This window comes from Otolemur garnettii, unplaced genomic scaffold (genome assembly GCF_000181295.1).
Source record: "Otolemur garnettii isolate 467f Iridium unplaced genomic scaffold, OtoGar3 scaffold00045, whole genome shotgun sequence".
In the NCBI taxonomy this organism is placed as follows: Eukaryota; Metazoa; Chordata; class Mammalia; order Primates; family Galagidae; genus Otolemur; species Otolemur garnettii.
The window spans coordinates 1,746,914-1,753,286 of record NW_003852440.1 but is presented as its reverse complement, the minus strand read 5'-3'; positions in this window follow the sequence as shown (position 1 = coordinate 1,753,286).

The window sequence follows — 6,373 nt, the reverse complement described above, 5'->3', positions numbered from 1 at the left end:
AAAAAAAAAAAAAAAAGAATTGATAATTGTATGGCAAGTCTCAGAAGCGAATCATAGCTATGCTGCTTGTCTCAGTCAGCTCAGGCTTATGTAACAAAATGCATGGCTTAAAGAACAGGAATTTATTTTCTTATAGTCATGGAGGCAGGGAATTCTGAGATCAAGGTGCAGCTGATTCAGTTCCTGGCTGGTGCCTTCACATGGTTAGGAGACAGACAAAGAGCAGCTCTCTAGTCTCAATTACAAAGACAGGAACCCTAATAGATTATGGCCCCACCCACTACCTCACACAACCTTACTCACTCCCTTACAGGCCCTGTGTCCAAATACAGACACATTGGGTGTTAAAGCTTCAACTGTTGTTTAGGGGAGACACAACTGAATCTCTAGCACTAGCAAGGATTCATTCCTTCTGAAGGCCCCTTTACCAACCTAGAGGGAGGCGCCTTAGCACACACTGAACACTCCAACACATAATGACCAGGGGTCTCTGGCTCACTAGAAGCCCTTAACTCAAGTTGCACCCTCCTCTGTGGTTACAGGCTTTTAAAAGTTTTTTATTAATCCTCAAATTTATTACTTAAAAGGAATTCTCACTTTATCAAAGAATTCCGCTGATAACATACGTTTTATGAATTCTTAACTCATAGTGGTAGGAATATTTGAGTGGGAAGGGTTTGAGATTCTGTCCATTGGAGAGTTATTAGAAATGAAGATAAGGAGAGATGAAAACCACAACACAGAAGAACAGTGCATAGGTCTTGAGTTGGACCCTACTTTGGGGGAACACACCCATTACTAAAACAAGGCCAATACACTCCACGTTATTGATATTATTCTTCATGCAGTCTTATACAGCTCCATTGTTGTTGTTTTGGGGTTTTTCTTTTTTCATTTAAAGAAAAATACTGCTTCAGAGCCACAGAGAGGAAAATTCTAGGGTTATATGTCCCTCTCAAATACCACACATTCCCTATTTAATTTGGCCAATATTCATTAAGTCTCTACCACAGGCCAGAGGGCATCGTAGGCACTGACAAAGCCGAGGCTTACGAAAACCGATCATCTGCCCCACTGACAGATCTTCCCTCTCCGTAGGTCCCATGCCCTGCGGGTCTTGAGGTTGTGCCTGGCAGCAGCACAGAACTGGACAAACACATCCCCTGTCTTATAGATCAGTAGGAAGATTATAATTTACAAATCTTTATTATATATTTCAAAATAGCTAGTAGAGAAGAATTTGGATATTTTTTAGCCTAAAGAAATGACAAATGTGTAAGACAATGGATATCCCTGATTTGATCTTACAAATATGTGAATGTATGAAATTATCACAAGTACCCCTGAAAATACCTACACCTATTATGTACCAATGAAATTTTTTTGTTCTTTTGTTTGTTTAGCAGGCCCTGGCTGGGTATCAATGAAATGTTTTTAATTGACCCCTGCACATCCTGTTCCTGTCCCATCAGGACATGCCCAGAAAGAACCGTTGAGTAAAGACTGCCTTGTATTCCCCTGTGCAGAGCCCTCCACCCGCAGCCCCAACAGTGCCTTGTGGAATACTGAGCCTTTCTTCTCCAGTTGTGACCATTTTGCACTGAGTCATCTATACTCTCCATTGTTAACCACAGAGTCACTCAGAAGCCAGTTATCCAGAGTAGGAATCAGGCAACACTCACATCCCAGTAGAGGAGTCAATCCGGAAATGCGGGTGTTTCTGAAAAGCCTGCCGGGTCCCATACCACTCCCGTCACTCGCATCACTCTCCTCCTCTTTCTCTCCCTGCTTCCTCCTCTTTATTCTCTTTTGCTTCTCACCTGACAATGAGCAGGAGAGTCTGTGAGCCCTGCTTAGAGATGCACAGTGCACATCAGTGAGAAATCCTTCACTAGAAAAACTCAGCTAACACAGTATTTCCCAACACGTTTCTCTCTGGAGGCTCCCAGTGGTGGCTTTTAGGGGTTGCTGACCTGTTTCCAAGGGTTTAAGCCAGGTCACTAAACTGCCCTGATTACAACTCTAGAGAAGATAGTGTTCGCCTTCAATCCCCTCTTATCTGACCTTCCTAGGAAATTCTCCTCACTTTTGGTATTCACCATGCACCAACTCTACCCCCACTCTATCCCCTACCACCTAAAAGTCAGTATATAGGAAACCACCAGGCCCTGTGCTTTCCAAGAAGGATGTGGTGCTTTAAGCCAGAATTTCTCACTGTGAGCTCGAAGGAATACTTATCCTCAAGAAATTGTTAAAGAAAAAGAGAGAGTTTGTGATTGAATAAGTTTGTACATTAATCCTCATATTATGTATCACATTACTTATTAAAGCCTCTGAGAAGTTCTATATTAGAGAAATGTATCAAATCTTACTTTCCCAAATGCATTTGACCACAGCTCTCTTCTTAACTGACTGATAACGGCAGAAAGAATTCTTACTCTGCAGAATGCATTTTGAGAAACTGCTGCAGCACAATCTTCTCTTTTGAGCTCCTTCCCATGAAATCTCCCCTACTTCATGTCTCGTTCTGTCTGGATAAAGCTAGATAATTGAGCTAACCATAACATGTTGAGCCAACCACAGTAGCAGCACACGCATACACGTATTGATTGGTGGGTACTAGTTCGTGCTCTCTTAAGTAGTACCCTCCCCCCAATAAGACAACAGCATCCTCACTTTACAGATAAAGAAACTGAGATTTTTAAAAGGTAGGGAATTTTCTCAAGTCTCACCTAACCAGGGATGTCCAGTTGGGATGTTAGCCCAGGTCCTCTAATAACTTCTTCTGTACTAGCCATTCTGTCAATAGGGGTCGATAAGCTTTCCTTCCCAGAACTGTTTACTTTTGAAAGCCAAAGCAAAAACATATTTTAACACCAGAAGAATGAAATGAATCCCTATTATCAGAAACCAGGGAAGACTTAGAGGAAGTCATGGGGAGGCTGGTCTTCTTTTATGTCTTTCAGATGGCAGTCCCCTCTCTCCATGAGTGCAAGGAAAGCTCTGCCTACTTGGGCAAGGGACCCTCCCAACCTCCAGGAAGCTAAGGCTGTAAGGATCTGCAAATTTCACATGCTTATACATGTGAGGTCTGTCTATGGAGTCGGGCTGTACAAAAATAACTTTGGATATTCTAATTTGTGCAGCCTGCGTATTTTGCTACCTACTAATAGCTTGGTTTGCAGTAGTATTCCAAGAGGCTGAAATAAAACCAACTTACCATCATAGATGAAAATTTTCTAACGAGAAAGGTAGGCCCATGCCATGGTAGTGTGCTACTTTTCAAAACCTAGTGATTTACTTACTACACTAGGCATTTTCTGAAAATAACAATCCTGAAAAGTCAGCACCCATTTTCAGCATCTATCAGTTCTCAGATGGATGGAAAATTCACCAAGTCCCCGAATCAGAATTTGGGGTGAGCTTTTCTGGGCAGTGTCCCGTCTAATGCGTTGTCTGTGATGATAATCTGGTCTGCAGTGAAGCAGCAATGGAATCTCATTAGGCTCCAATCCAGTTCTGTTTGTACTTCTCCATCACCTTTATTTGTTTAAGAGGCCTGACAAGGCAAACGATCCTGATGTGCTGTTTACATTGCAGCTTTCACTGGAGCTTATTAAACTCATCGTTACTTCATATAAGCTGCAGATAGGTGGCGAGGGCCAGTTAGTGTTGACAGTAAGTAACAGACACCCTGCCACAAGGTAACATGTTTATATACTCCATTGGATGCCTGGTGGATTTTGTCCCTGTAAAACTATCACAGATAATGAAGCTCCTATCAGATAAGTGACTATAATAAATGACCACAATTAGGTCTCTGGTTGATGAAAACACTTGGTGGTCTCTCCAGCCCGACTTGGATAAATCCCAGGCTAAGTTCACTTGGGAAAAAAAAATCAAATTTAAATGAGATTGACTCAGTAAAACGCCATTTTATTTCAAAAGAAGTAAGAGTTAAAAGAAACTGAGCTTTCAACTTCCTCCTCCATGCTTTCTCCTGTACTTTTCTTCCCATATGATTAATTAACTTCTGATATCAAATCCTTAGAAAATTCAAAGCACTCAATATGCCTCCTCTGCAAATGTTTCTCTGAAATCTAGAATGGTGATCTCGATCTAGATGTCATGGGACATTGAAGGTTGAGGAAGCGTCTCCAGAAGAAAGCACTTGTCTTACCCTATTACTGCACCCAGAAGAGAAACTGGATGAAATCATGGGGGGTGTTGGCATGGACTTCAGTCTGGCCAGATGGTCAAGGAGCCATTTGGCAGCTCGCAAGGCATGACTGTAATCACTTGTTTAAAGGGTTTTTGTTTACACCAGACAGGCTTTCATTACATGATGGTGAAATAACAGTACAGAATTCAAGTACTCTGATGAAAAGATCTTTAGAAGACATTTATTTTCTTATACAAAATAGCCGTTTCCAGGTTGACTTATAGATTTACAGTGAATATATATTATATGTATAATACATGTATATGTAGATGTATAACTTAAGAATGTGCTGAAAGAAGATTTGTATAGCCCTTTTAGAGACCTAAAAAAATGATACCAGCAAAGTAAAAAATGATTGGCAGGCAAACATGCCCTGCCGTGCACTGTGGGATTATTTTTCATCGGTGACAACTATCTTGTTTATGTCGTGTCATGTCAGCCTGCCCTAGATATCTCCCCACTCCTTCTCCCTGCCATTTCCCCCTTATTTCCCTCCCCCTACCTGCCCCCCAAATTCCTACCATCCTTTCAGCCTTCTTTGAATCACAACTCCATTTTTCACATTTGGCTAGAAGGAAAGTGCTTTTCTGTGAAGGTATATTTACTCTGGGGGTTTCCATTTTCATTTGATTTAACATTTTCTAATAATAGTTTTTGGAGAAATTACTCTGAATGGTAGAGTGATTCCCCCTAGGAATAAATGCTTTGGGAGTTGGGGGTGGGGTGGGGGTGATTGATGGGGCTTTTGTACACCCTGTTGCCAGAAGACCTCATAAACTCAGGAAAGCTGCCCAGGCATCAGTCTGTTTACTTTTTCACGACTTTAAAGGTGATTTATTTGACCTTTGAAAACCGGGATCATACTTCTTGGGGAAAACAGTGCACATTTCAGCATAAATGGTGACTGTCAAGATGGTAAAGTCTCCAGTTCGAGGTCCTTTATCATTTTTTTCCCTGTTCTAATCAGAATGGGGAGTGTCTGCTGGATTCTTAGTAGAAACATATTTGAGGGACATTGTCTAAATATACGAAGATAAGTGTATGTTTATATACCATATGGACATACAGTTTCCATAACGATTTTTTTAAAACTATTTATAAACGCCGTGGATATTAGATAAACAAGAGGTAGCATGGATAGAGAAAAGGCATGGCATTTGAGAAAGGAGTCCGTCTTTTACCAGCTGGTTTACCCTAATTATATAAATTAGCATCTTACAAGTCAGAACTCTAGGGCCAAACCAACTGCATCAGGCTCCCAGATCTACCACTTACTCACTGTGTAATCATGAGCAAGATAATTAACCTCTCTGTGCCTTGATATCCTAATCTGTAAAATGGAATAATAACAGTGCCTATACCTCATGAGGTTGATGTGAAAATTAAATGAGTTAAAACATGTAGATTGCTTAACCCAATGCTTGACATATAGATAACAAGTTTAGTAATTATTATGTAAAGGGAGCACAAAAATCATACCTGCAACAAATAATGCCAGAACTAACATTACACGATGCATCTTGACACCTCGTACAAGGCAACACGCTATACAAACGCTACTCACTCACTGGACTGAAGACTGTTCACACATGTATCACTACTTGTAAAGCCTGTGACTAGACAGGTTTTCAAAACATTTTAACCAAACTGAGAAGCAATAGGGCAGGAATATTATTTTACATATGTAGAAACTGAAGGTCAAAAAAAGTATAATTACTCCCTTAAGGTCATGTAGCTCCTCAGAATATATTACTGCACAGATATTACTGTATAATTACTGTGTAATGCATATTATTATGTGCATTCTACTTAAAATACTAAGCAATGGTAATGTTACTGGTTGATGAGTAAGGGGACATGATAACAGTGAGTGTTTCTTCGGGTTCATGAGGGCTGCTTCCCCTTCAGGGGGACACAATCAGCAAAGGAAATGGCTCCCAGAACAGAGTGAAGGTCATTAGCCAAGGTCAGCATTTCCTTGAGAGTTAAAACTCAAGGAAGGAAATGAGGAAAAACACTCAACTACACAGCCTGGATTAAGAGAATTGCTTTACCAACTGTGTTCTTGGTTTTACTTCTTAGGGATATCGGAAAATATATTTGGTATCAATCAGATTTTTATTTTAAAGTATTTTATGTCTTTTTAGAACT